Raw genomic sequence first — 14237 nt, 5'->3', positions numbered from 1 at the left:
GCTTGATAAAGTGCCACATAATGGGCTTAGCAGCAAAATTGAAGCCCATGGAATAAAAGAGGCAGTGGTGGCATCGATATGAAATTGGCCAAGTGGCAGGAAACAGAGAGTAGTGGTGAACGGTTGTTTTTCAGTGGAAGGTGTACAATGTTGTTCCACTTGGGTAGGTACTGGGAGGACTGCTTTTCTTGATATATATTAATGACTTGGACTTGGTTGTACGGGGCACAATTTCAAAATTTGCAGATGACACAAAACTTGGAAGTGTGCTGAACAATGAGTAGGATAGTGATAGACTTTAAGAGGACATATTCAGGCTGGTGGAATGGGAGGACAGCTGGCAGATGAAATTTAATGCAGAGAAGTGCGAAGTGATACATTTTGTTAGGAAGAACGAAGAGAGGTAATATAAACTAAAGGGCACAAATCTTTCAAGATGGCAGGACAGGTTGAGAAAGCGGATCAAAAAGCATACGGGATCCTGAGCTTTATAAATAGAGGCATAGAATACAAAAGCAAGGAAGTTATGTTCAACCTTTATAAAACACTGGTTCAGCCACAACTGGAGTATTGGCTCCAATTCTGGGCACCACACTTTAGGGCGAAGGTGAAGGCCTCAAAGAGGGTGCAGGAAAGATTTACTAGAATGGTTCCAGCAATGAGGGACTTTAGTTACGTGGATAGACTGGAGAAGCTGGGATTGGTCTCCTTAGAGCAGAGAGGACTGAGAGGAGATTTGATAGCGGTATTCAAAATCATGAGGGATGTGGACAGAGTAGATAGAGAGAAACTGTTTCCATTGGCAGAAGGGTCGAGAATCGAAGGACACAAATTTAAGGTGACTGTCAAAAGAACCAAAGGCGACATGAGGAAAACCCCTGCTCTGAATGGGTTAAAGCCGAGCCTTTGAGAGGCAAAGTCTTGCAACAAATCGTCACAACGCTGTGACATTCGATATCTGCCGCTGTCTGCGGACAAGGTCTTAAATTCTTAACACTCCTGGATCTACTCCTGCACCTATGCTTTTTCCATCGAAGTTTGCTCCACAACTCTGTGAATCCCCTTTTATGTCAAAGAACTACTCTCAGTAATCCTGTATCATCAACACTCATTCGGTTCCGAAAACCATGGTCACCTGTTTTAAAAGAAAAAGAAACAGAAAATCCACAGTGGCTATTCTTGAGAGCCCAAGGGGTTAATTGCATAACATGCATTTGTAAATTCCTGACTTCCTTCCATCAACGTGGGGAACTATCCACTCAAATTAAGAAACGTAAAAACTTAATAATGTTCCCTTCAGCAACATGAAAGTTGTCGCTTAGTGAATATTTAGGCAAACTTAATGTTATACTTGAAAAACATCAATATCAACTGCCCGAGGAAGGGGTGAACTTCTATGCAGTGCAAAGAAGGTTGACACAGTTATCGTCAGACTCACGCAGCTGGCGTCACGCAGCATTCACGTCAACTTTAAAAATGTTTCTGAATGAAAAAGTACCAAACTCCATTATATTTCTCCTCCCCCAAATTCTTTGTGCTGTGAAGCAATAATAACTTGCAAACAGATCCCAATACAATTAAATCCTGGAAAATAAATTTCAGTTTCTTTTCGACTTCCAATTTTCAAAACTTGAGCCATGAAGGCACAGATTTTTTTTTACCAAACTTTTGTTTCTTTAGGAATTGAACATCTGTTAAAACAAGCAGAAATCATTAATAACATCACTATTAACTTTAAAAACATTCCTGTCAGGGAAAACGGCATTTTAGTTCATACATGTTTTTTTTAAACAGTAGGTTGTACCTGCCCTTGTGCCTATTAATTATACTCAACATTAACTCCGTATCCACCTCAAATCATTAAGTCCTTGGCATTTGTGAGAGATTCAAAAATGCTAATTTCGTTTAATGTGATAATCTCATGTCTGAAACTAAGGACTCTCACAGAATTTACAATAATCAGAATTTCACCGTGGCCACAATAAAGTCTGTTTTTCACAATTTAATAGATTAGTTTGCCTCAATAACTCCAATTTAATTCAGCAATATCTGAACCTTAACACAATTTGGAACAGATGAAATTATTGAACCAGCACGTGTTTACAAAAACACAATAAATTACTTCAAAATTCTTCAGGCACTTTGCAATTGAGAGTAAAAAGTACTGAATGTAACTGAAGAAAAAGTTAGCCTTCACAGCTAAACAAAATCTTTGTAACATTCTTACACTGCAGGCTGAGAAAGAGGGTGTCGCCACAGCCAGTGGCACCAAAACATTGAGTGCGCTGCAAACAAAAGGACTTTTGTAGCTTGTAAGTAGAAAAGGGACATGATCTTCCCCTCTCTCCTTTATCCCATCATAAATTAATTTATCATTTTTCTCCGGAACCAATTATCAATTTCTGATGTACGCTACTTAACCCCATTCTGTACTGATTCAAAGTCTCAAGCTCACAGTCTGTGTCTCACCCAAACCTGAACAATTCTTAGCAGACTTCTCTACCCACCACGGATCTCAGATTCTTTTCAAAAAGCTCCCCTGATTGTCCCCATGGTTACTGTTAGTATTGGAGGGAAAACTCATGCTCCCGCCAAATAGGTTTTCCTACCTTAACAGTCTGGGTTTAGCATCTTGTCCGTCCAAGGCATTTAGTTTCACTCAATCCACATTATCGCATGTCAAGGTCTAACGCCGCAGTCGCCAGTTTGTAAGATCGATTCAGACTCAAAACCAATAGGTTGCCATTAATCCTGTATTGAATGTAAGCAAGTAGCAACACACACAATGTTTCAGGCCACAGTATTACAAAGAAGGACACGATACTAACCGTCAGTCTTGATTTGGAAAGAAACTGTAACCCTCGGGTGGCTGCTTATCCATCTCTCTCTCTCACTCTCTCTCACACGGTCCTGTGCTTCTATAAATTCAAGTGTAATACTAAAATTCTTTATAACGCTCATTTCATGCAAACTCTCCTTTATCTTTATTTGATATTCACATTCCTTGACCCCCTTTCAGAACTGCTCATGGTATGTGCGGATCCAAGACCTCTATATATCGACATGACCAAGATCTGCATATTGTCAACACATTATTTATTCTCAAAACATTCTCAACGTCGCCTATTATCTTCTGCAAAATGCTTGAACCCTGCAATGTAAGCAGCTTCCAGCATCACCTCGCTCAGTCTGACCTTCTGTATTCTGGGTAAGTTTTAACTCGGCCATTTCATGATCCTCAGCGACTGTCCTACGATTCCCAGCGATCTTATGTTTATAACCGGGTGCTGTTTATGCATTAAGATGCCTAATGTAAATGTGAATGGTTTCTATGGTTTATATGTTGAAAACACTGAATCGAAATGTACGCTTTAAATGTTAAAGTGCCTAATCTTATACCAAGGAGTCTCTGACCTCTCCCAGCCGTCGCCCACGGCAAGATGAACTTTCTGAGGCTCCACAAGCATTAAATTGTCCCGGAGCAAGACTTCATCTCATGGTCCCTTCAACAGCTCAGCTCAAAGCAGCCGCCGACTGACCGGAATGTGTGACCGCGCAATGTCGTGCGAGCAGTCCCATCGCTTGTTCCTGTTTGACGCTCTGTCATTCTTCTATCTCACTTTATGATTCAGAGGTTGAAATTCAGGGGACAGGTGTTTAGATTACACAGAGGTAAGAATAGTCTGGATCATCGGCGGTTCGTCTTTTCACAGAGAGTATTGAGTCTCTGCAATGCATTGCCGGCTGGTGTGGTGGGTGCTGACTTTCTTCTTTGCCTTCTCGATGAATCTGGATCGGTTCTTGACTGGGACAGAGATGGCATTATATGGAAGGTGAGTCATTTTACAATTAACCTAAACATGGCCAATGTCATGTCCTGGACTGGTTTCGATCGCCTGAGTGGGTCGGGGGTGGAATTTTCCAGAAGTTCACCTCCTTATCGGCCATTGGTTGTTTTTATGGTTTATTACCGCTCCCATGAGATTACATTTCCGATAGGTGAGGCGTTTCTTTTTCGTTCATGGGATGTGGGCGTCGCTGGCAAGGCCAGCATTTATCGTCCATCCCTAATGGTTCTTGAGAAGGTGATGGTGAGCCACCTTCTTGAACCGCTGCAGTCCGTGTGGTGAAGGTTCTCCCACAGTATAATGGTGGTGTGTGTAGGAAGTGTCCAGTGACGATGCTGCAGTCATGTGTGGCAGGATTGATGAACCAACTGGTCTCTTCCTGCCCGTCATGTCCGTCTGTAACCCCGGATCGTCAAGGTGTTTTTAATGAAGTGATCTTTAAACACAAACCCTCACCTGGGGCAAGTCCTGCGTCCGTCTGTAGTGAAATGAGACTCAATGCTCTCCGCGCCTCACCTTGCCCTGCTCTGAAGCTCAGGGACTCTAAATATTCTTGCTCTCCTCTGCTACATAGTGCCTGAGCATGTCTAGTCCCGTCCAATCGTAAGCAAAGTGACTGATAACGGGACCGTTCGAATAATGCGCCCTGAGATAGGAAGGATGGTTACAGAACAGCCCAAGGATTCTCTCCCCCTCTCCCAGCCTTTCTTCTCAACTCCCCCTTTCTCATTACTCTGAGTGCCAAGGCCTGGTTTCTTCCGTTCACCCACAGTTCTATCAGGTCCTCATACTCCATGTTTAATTGTCTGGATGGAGCAGAAAAGGAGATGATTTTAAGCCCAGTGGACAATGAGTCAGCACTCACCACACCAGCCGGCAATGCATTCCAGAGACTCACTACTCCCTGGGAAATGAAGAACCGCCGAACATCCAGACTACACTTACCTCTGTGTGGTCTAAACGCCTGTTCCCTGCTCCTCCCCAATCTGTGAAACTGGAAATAATCTGAAACTGGGCACACCCAACATGGGTGGCCTCATAAAATGAGAACAATCAGTTCTTCTTTCCTTGGTAGCTCAGTGGTGCAGTGCATGTTTCGCATGTATGGGGTCCTGGATTCAAATCCCAGTATTTCCATATTTATTTTTTCACCAGAATTAAGCACGGAAATTTGAATGACGCTTTCTGAGCGCAGCGAGTGCCAACTTCTGAGGTTCCACAAGCATTAAATTGTCCCGGAGCAGGACTTCATCTCACGGTCCCCTCAGCAGCTCAGCTCATAGCAGCCGCCGACTGACGGGAATGTGTGACGGTGCAATGTGGAGCGAGCAGTCCCAGCTCTTGTTCCTGTTTGACGCTCTGTCTTTCTTCCATCTCGCTTTATGATTCATGGTTGGATTTCAGCCCAGTCACTGATCATTAGCAATCGTATTATCTATTTCCGCAGACTTTTTTTGGAAAGTTTAAAGTAATTTTAAAGTAAAGAGGAGCAGAAACCCCGTGAACTGAAGCAGAGGTTGAACATTGTGAGCATGTGGAACGATAAGGCATCGCGTTGTCTGGGAGCGAGGGAGCCGAAAGCCCACTAGTTTATTTCTAAAATGGCACTTATTTTTCCATGGGGATGTAGCTCAGTGGTAGAGCGCATGCTTTGCATGTACGAGGTCCCGGGTTCAATCCCCAGCATCTCCAAATGCATTATGTTTCCAATTTTGAAAATATCCTCTTTTCCTCACCTCACCTTTCCACATAAGGGCAGGCAAGAGTTTGTTTACCGCGGGGAAATCCTAACGCTCTGTACACGAGACGATTCAATGTAAGCACACACGCACCTTTTAAATGGCTCCCATCCTTGGGCTGGATAGCCTGCCCAGTGAGAGAAACATAAAATAGGAGCACGAGTCGGCCCTTCGAGCCTGCTCTGCCATTCAATATGATCATGGCTGATCCTGTATCTCAACACCATCATCCCGCTCTCTCCCAATACCGCTTGAAGCCATCTGTGTCTACAAATCTATCTAACTCCTTCTTAACTATATTCAGTGAATTGGCCTCCACAGCCTTCTATGGTAAAGAATTCCACAGGTTCACCACTCTCTGAGTGAAGAAATAGATTATTTCCAGTTTCACAGATTGGGGAGGAGCAGCGGACAGGAGTTTAGACCACACAGAGGTAAGAATAGTCTGGATGTTGGGTGGTTTTTCTTTTCCCAGAGAGTACTGAGCATCTGGAATGCATTACCGGCTGCTGTGGTTGGTGCTGACTCTCTCTCCGCCTTCTCGAGGGATCTGGACCGGTTCTTCACTGGGGCAGAGATCGCATCATATAGAAGGTGAGTGGTTTTACAGTTAACTTATGCATGGTCAATGCGATCCACTGAACTCGATTCGATCGCCTGAGGGAGTCGAGGAGGAATTTCCCAGAAATTCCCTTCCTCATTGACCTTTAATTGTTTTTCTGGCTTCTAACCGCTCCCAGGAGATTCCATGTTTCCGGTGGGTGGGGCGGGTGGTATGTGTAGGAAGTGTCCAGTCACGATGCTCCGGTCATGTGGGGCAGGATTGATGAACCAACTGGTCTTTTCCTGCCCGTCATGTCCGTCTGGAAACCCAGATCGTCAAGGTGTTTTAAGTGAAGTGATCTTTAAACACAAACTCTCACCTGGGGCAGGGCCTGCGTCCGTCGATAGTGAAATGAGACTCAATGCTCTCTGTGCCTCACCTTGCCCTCGTCTGAAGCTCAAGAACTCGAAATATTCCTGCCGGCCTCTGCTACAATGTTCCTTAGCATTTCCAGTCCCGTCCAACCGTCAGTCTCGTGACAGATAACGGGAGCGTTCGAAGAACGGCGACCTGAATCAGAAATAATGGTCCACACAGCCCGAGGAGACTCTCCGCCTCTCTCAGACTTTCTTCTCAACGCTCACTTTCTCATTTCTCTGAGTGGCGAGACCTGGATTCTTCTGTTCACCCACAGGTGCATCACGTCCGCAAACCTCAGGTATAGTTGTCTCCAATGATTAAAAAAGGAGATGCTTTTCAGCCCAGTCAATCCTCGGGTGGCCTTAGGAAAGTGAGGTACTCAATCCTTTTATTCTTGGTTAGAGGAAGTTAGTATCTGGTGATGTAGCTCAGTGATAGACCGCATGCTTGGCGCGTATGAGGTCTCGGGATCTATCCCCAAGCACTTTAGGTTTCAAATTTTGAATTCCGGTCAGTCAGCAGCTGCTATGAGCTGAGCTGCTGAGGGGACCATGTGAGGAAGTCCTGCTCCGGGACAATTGAATGCTTGCCTCAAAAGTTGGAACTCGCTTCCGTCTGAAAACACGATTCGTCTTTTCGTGGGACATTCTGGTGAAAAAAATGTTGGAGGTGTTCGATATTGAACCCAGAAATATATACATAATAAATCAGGCGCTATCCCACCGAGCTACAACCCCGGATCCTATAGATCTATAACCAAGGGTAGAAGGACTGAGTGTTTACTGTCTTAAGGCCACCCAATGATTTACTGGGCTTAAAATCATCTCCTCTTGTGTTCCAAGCAGACAACAGCCGCGTAGTCCCCCAGCGGACGGTTAGACGGGATTAGAAATTCCCAAACACATCGCAGTAGAGGCCTGCAAGAATATTTCGAGCCCTGGAGCTTCAGAGGAGAATAACGTGAGACGCAGAGACATTGAGTCTGGTTTCACTAAGGACAGACGCAGGACATGCCCCAGGTGTGGGTTTGTGTGAAGATCGCTTCAGTCAAAACACCTTGACGAGATGGGGATGTGGACGTACAAACCGAAATGATGGGCAGTAAAAGACCAGCTGGTCCATCAAGCCTGCCCCTCACTCGTGATGGCTGGAATATCATTACTGAAACTTACTCCCCCTCCCCCCGCCCGGAGCCATGCAATCTCTTGGGAGAGGCAAAGATCCTGAAAGAATCCAGGCCCTTTAAGGGATTGATTACCATTGAACATTCCTCCCCTACGCCCCCACCCCAGGTGATCGAAACCATTCCAGTAGATCACAAGGATGGTACGTACGTTAACTGTAAATCCTCTTATCTTTTCTATGTTATGACCTCTGCCCCAGCCCAAAAACCGGTCCAGCTCCCTGGAGAAGGCAGACAGAGAGTCAGCGCCCACCACACCAGCCAGCAACGCAATCCAGAGGCTCAGCACTCACTGGGAAAAGAAGAACCGCCTAACATCCAGTCTATTCCTACCTCTGTGTTGTCTAAACTCTTGTCCCAGGTCCTCTCCAATCTATCAAAGTGGAATAATCTCTCACTGGGCCCGCAATCCAGCTCTGGGTTCGGAACCATTGATACGGTGCATGCACTCTTCCATTGAATGCTATCTTGTGCCGAGCATTACATTTTTCTCGAGGTAACGAAAGTCTTGCCTGTCCTTGTGTTTTAAGGTGGGGCGAGTCCAAGGAGATCTTTTCACAATTGTATCCAAAATTTGAAACATGAATAGCGATCAGGATAGTAGCAGACTTCAGGACGACATAGGCAGACTGACGAAATTTCAGACACATGGCAGTTGCAACTTAATGCGGATAAGTGTGAATTGATTCCGTTTTGGAGGAACCACATGTTGACGCAGTAGAATCTAAATGTTACTATTTTGAGGGGATGGGAGAGCAGAGGGACCTGGGGGCGCATATTCACAAATCTTGAAGGCGACAGGGCAAGTAGATAAGGCGGTTAAGGAAATGAATAGGACACTTGGCTTTGTAAAGAGGGGCATTGGATACAAACACAAGGAAGTCACGCTGAACCATTACAATTATTGGTTAGCTCTCAGCTGGAGTATTGTACACAATTCTGGGCACCACACTTTAGGCAGGATGTCAAGGCCTTGGAGATGAAGGGTCATACGGAGGGAATTCTGGAGCGTGCATATGGTTAAGGCACGGCTGTCAAAAGTAGGGCAAATGGACGGCGGATGCACAAGCGGCCAGAGGTTGAGGAGCTGAGTGTTTGGGGGGGGGGGCTGTGGGGTTGGAGGAGATTACAGAGATTGGGGGGCTGGGGTCGCGGCTCTGGTGGATTTAAGTGTAAGAAGTAATAAAAATAAACTACAGGCTTAGGAGACTGGAAGCCCATGCAGGTCAGTAAGGACTTGGGTGATTGGTGAGGCAGTCATTAATCAAAAAAAGAGGGGAGGGGATGGAATTCGTGGCAAGGATGTGGAGATTGTGGGGTCAAAGGTCATGTCTTCCCCATTTTTAACTGGATGAAATCGTGGCTCATCTAAAACAGAATATCGCTCTGACAACACAAAGACGTTGGACGGGTCAAGAGAGGCAGTGGTTTTGTCAGCGTCCATCTGAAAGCTGGTCCGTGTCTGCGGACTGTGTCACCAAAGGGCAGCATGTAGATGAGGAAGAGGAGGGAGCCAAGGATTGAACGTTTCGAAACATCAGAGATAACGGTGATAGGGTGGGAAGAGAAGCTTCTCCTGGCTCTGATCAGAGAGGTGAGTGGAACCAAGTGAGGGCAGTCCCAGCAAAAGAGTCCAGTGATCGATGAATGAGGAGTTCACGGGTGAGAGTCCTATAGGTGTGGAGTAGAGGGCGGAGATGGGGAGGGGTGGGCCATGAGGCATTTAAATCCCAGGATGAAGATGTTAAATATTAGGCGATCCGAAACTGGGAGTCAGTGAGGGTCAGTGCGGCCGAGCAGGACTTGGTGCTGGTTAGAAGGTAGCCAGCCAGGAGTGAACTGGAGGAATGGGGTCTGGACGGGACAGAGGCATTGATGAGGGCTTCAAGGGCAATGGGCTGAGGAAGAAATGGAGATGAGTGAGGGAATCTGGGGGCCTTTGCGATGAACGTCAAATCGGGTCATGTGCTCAGCTCGGTTTTACACGGGACCAATTTTACTGGAGCCGTTAACCAATGTAGAATAAACGGGTAAACATCTGCAGTAAAATAGCGTAGAGAGGAATGTCAATGGGGCTCGTTCAGTGTCTCACCCCTAATATCACCCACAGTCATTTCTAGGCTGCAATCCTCAACCTGCCCTTTAACTCTCCTCGTGTCAGAGACTCACAATTCATATTTTAACTGGGAAACTGCAGGAACAGAGTGAAACGGATCTGCTTCTGTCCCTGGATTCAATGAACACGCAGTGAAATTGATAAAATTTATAAATGAATCTCCAGGAGTGAACATGGTCAATACATTTATATGAAAACTTTAAATGGAGCCGCTCATTGTTGTTGGATCAGTCCATTCTGATCACAGCTTTTAAATTTATTCCTGAGAGGGGTCTCATCAAGATAATGTCCTCGATTTTGAGATGTTTGTGATATATTCTCGTCATCATTTACATTGGAGCCAAAGCTGCTGATCTAATATGTTTGTTAAACTGACTGTAACTAATAGGAATGATCAGGGGTATAACCGTGTCAGTGGAGATCGATCCACTGTATAAATCAGGCTCGTTGCAATGTATCAGCTCAGAGTGCCTGCCGAAGCTGCGGTTTCCAGATCACCAGAAGTCACTGCTTCTCACAGAAATGGGGTATTCAGTAATGTATCAGATCGAACGTATTTACTATCCTGTTCTTGCAGCCATTGGAGTTCCAGGTAAGCCGTTATCTCATCTGTGAATATTGTAATTTGGTGTCAACTGTGCTGCTGTACTTGGCTCATTATTTTTCTCCCACCATGTTTTAAAGAGCCACCTGTTCTGTTCTATCAATTGAATGATGGAATGTTTTAAATGTCTGCTCTTTCGGTCTTGTAGGTGCTGCATTTTATCTGTAATGGACGCTGTATATCCAACCCTGGTGTTTTTACTCGATTATTCCCTGTACTGAATATTATTGAATAATGGTATGTCCTTAACTTCAAAGCGAATGGTCTTTTAGCAATTGCGTTACATCTGTAGTGAACTTTGTTTATCCAACCCTGGCATTGTTACTGGATTATTCTCTGTGCTGAATGTATTTGAATCAGGTGTCTGGGCTAAGAGCTGATATCAGACCATCAGGAGCTGATAACAGTTTCATGTTGTGGAACTAACGTGTCCTGGAATATTTTTACATAAATGTGTTTTCAGTGATTGATAATGAGACAGTTCACGGTCTCAGTGTTACAAGGAGGCAGCGCAACGTCCTCCCTCCACAGTAACATGGTTCATTTTAACTGGGATTTCAATGTATTTTTTGGTTATCACTGTTATAAATATCATTTGATTATGTGAATATCTGACGCAGCTCCAGATGTCTGGCTACTGAACTGAGTTTGCTGCTCATTCTTTCACATCTCATTCTCTGCTTCACTGTGAATGAATTCACTGTAAAATGCAATGCTTTGAGGTTATGTTGTATCAGTTTGCACTTTATCTGTTGGAATCATGAGGCCTTCTATTTATCTGTGGATTATCAGCAGCAGCGGTGATGTTGGCGTTTTGTTAATTGAACAATGCCGCCATCTATCGCTGTACTTTGTAATTACAGGAGAAGGAATTTCAATTGTTGTGAGGTGTGTCTGGAAGAGGCATTCGATTCTGTTTATTCCATGCATTATAGATGAAGTGAAGAGTGTAGGTGAACAGCTGGAGACTTGGATGATCTGTAGAAACATTAAACTGTTCACAGAAGTTTAACCATTTCACAAACTGACACTAAGAATAGGATCGTTGGAACACGGGACTGGTGAAGAGAAAGCAGGCGCAGGATGTTAGGATTTACTCGGATGTGAAAAGAGGCAACAAGAAAGAGAGTAGAGACAGCGCGGAGAGATAGAGAGGAGAGATAGAGAACGCGACTGAGAAGGAAAATGAAAGGGGGGATTAGGAACGAGAGAAAGTGAGACAGAGACAGAGAGGGAGAACTAGACAATGAAGGAGACAGAGGTAGAGATAGCGACACACAAACAGAGAATGAGAGAGAAAGACGCCACAGAGAGAGGAAGAAGGAAAGAGCGGCAGCTGAATGAATAATTCATCGGAATGAACCGCTGAAACTTCCAGTACAATTATTAATAGGAAATGTGAATTGACGCTGTTATTAGGATGTTGTCAGATTGTAAGAGTTTTATTGTACTCTCGCCGGGTGTGTTTATCGATATCAGGTCCTCAGTCTGTTTATGTAAATGTTCCTTTTACTTGTTTACTGATTTAATACATAAAAATATTGGAAATGTATTTAAATATTAAAATCAGTAATTTCTTGATCATCTTGAATTATTGGGATATTGTATTCTCGAAGCTATGTGTCAGCTTAATTCAATAAAGAACGAGGCGAATTCAATCAATGCAATTTAATGTAATTTTAATTGAAAGTGCAAAGTAAACTTATTGACCACATTATTTAAACAACGGCCTGTTTTAGTGGGACCTATAGATTAGATTTCCTCTAACACTCTGCTGCAGTCTCTCCCTGTGAATCCCAGCCTCTCCCCCCACTGCATTGAATCCTCTGTCTCCTCATCCGTTGCTTCAGTTTATCCGTTTTCCCAAACCCATCTGCCTCTGACTCCCCTTCTACATTTCCTTTTTCTTTGCCTCCCTCCTAATCTCACTCACTGGTTTGGTCTCCAGCTGCCTCTTCCAATCCGATCCGAAGCATCAAAATCACCGCCGCGGATCTCGGCATTTCCGTTTTGTACTGGCCCCTGTCGGCTCTCTTCATCCAGAGCAACAAACGAGGAGCACCTCCCCCCGTCCCCTCACCTTCCCGGCCATCGCTCAATTTCTCGTCCAAATGGAGCCCATATCCGGATTTAAACTGTTGGATTCCCGATCTTTCAAACACCTTCTCCACGTGCACTGGCCCCTCATTCGCCCCTTCCAGTGGATCTGGTGTTCACTTTCTGTATGAATTTCCCAATTCATCATTGATCATTGTGATTAAAAATATTTCTCTGCCCGAACGCGTTGCCCAGGACAGTGAATCAGTTTCCACCGTTTGATGCAGCAACAAAGCTGGAAATTTCACCCCAGATCCTCTCAAACTGTTCCTTTGGCTCCAGGTCTGATCAGTAATTTCTCTGATTCATTTTCTCTCTCTTACAGTTAACTTGGTGGCGATTGTGATCCTGTCCCGAGGAAAGTGCGGTCTCTCCAAATGTATCAGTGTCTACCTGGTGGGAATGGCGGCGGCCGATCTCCTGGTCCTCATCACCGATGTCATAATGTGGCGAATTGCTGATATTTATTTCCCAGTTTCATTCTTGACCATTACCACCGTGTGCCGTCTCGTTGTCATCCTGATTTATGCATCCACTGCGGCCTCTGTCTGGTTAACAGTGGTTTTCACCTTCGATCGATTTGTGGCCATTTGTTGTCAGAAGCTGAAAACAAAATATTGCACCGAGAAAAAGGCAGCTGCTGTTATCGGGGTGGTGAGTGCGCTGAGCTGTTTACTAAACATTCCCTGGTACTTTGTATTTGACCCGGAATATATAATGGACAATGTAACCCGGGGTTGTGTCTTGAAACTGACCCTTTTCACTTCACCCGCTTGGGCAGCGTTTGACTTGTTTAATCTTGTGTTAACTCCTTGTCTCCCATTCATTCTGATTTTACTGTTCAATGTTCTCACCGCCAGGCACATTTTAGCGGCCAGTCGAGTCCGCCGGGGACTCCGGGGCCGCAGCAATGGAGAGAATCACAAGGATCCAGAGATGGAAAACCGAAGGAAATCCATCATTTTACTCTTCAGTATATCAGGCAGTTTTATATTGTTATGGAGCACAGAAGTGTTTTATGTTATCTCTGTGTATATAACAAACGCCCAGTCCTATACGGTCAGTGAATTTGAGTCTGCCGGATTCATGCTTCAGCTTCTCAGTTCCTGCACCAACACGTGTATTTATGCTGTGACCCAGACTAAATTCAGAGAGGAGCTGAAGAACGCGGTGAAATACCCACTGAATCTAATTGTTACATTAATTAAATCATAGAAACATCTCAAGACTTTTCATCTAAAATTAAATAAAGAGTCAATGCGAGTAGATTTTCATGTTTGTCGGTGGCATAAGACGAGCAGGATCGGATCGGGCGCCTGTTATTCACCGCGCCTGATTTTACTATCCATTTACAACAATGAGTTCACTAAAGTAACTGATATCAATCCAATACTTTTAATAAATTTCGAAATACCAGACAGGAATTATATTTTGGCCAACAAACGGTGTGTTGATAAATTCTGGGGAGCGCAGCCAGAGCCAAGTCCACAGCACCATGGATTGCTCAGCTGTACAGGGAGGGAGGAGAAAGGTCAGGAGAGCAATAGTGATCGGGGATTCCATTGTTAGGGGAGCAAACAGGTGTTTCTGCGGCCCCAGACGTGATTGGAGGATGGTATTTTACCTCCCTGCTGCCATGGTCCTGGATTTCACTGAGCGGCTGCAGAACATTCTTTGTGTGTGGGG

At 44.8% G+C, this 14237-nt stretch overlaps 1 non-coding gene across 1 annotated transcript; it reads left to right on the top strand.

The window, feature by feature from the left end:
• The first annotated feature begins 5468 nt into the window (after nucleotides 1-5468).
• trnaa-ugc (transfer RNA alanine (anticodon UGC)) lies at nucleotides 5469-5540 on the top strand. The gene has a single exon. It is a non-coding gene; the product is annotated as a tRNA-Ala (tRNA).
• The last annotated feature ends 8697 nt before the right edge of the window (nucleotides 5541-14237 follow it).

Source organism: Heptranchias perlo, unplaced genomic scaffold (genome assembly GCF_035084215.1).
Source record: "Heptranchias perlo isolate sHepPer1 unplaced genomic scaffold, sHepPer1.hap1 HAP1_SCAFFOLD_47, whole genome shotgun sequence".
Taxonomy (NCBI): domain Eukaryota; kingdom Metazoa; phylum Chordata; class Chondrichthyes; order Hexanchiformes; family Hexanchidae; genus Heptranchias; species Heptranchias perlo.
The sequence above is the reverse complement of the archived record's forward strand: the minus strand, read 5'-3'. Positions and strand labels throughout refer to the sequence as shown.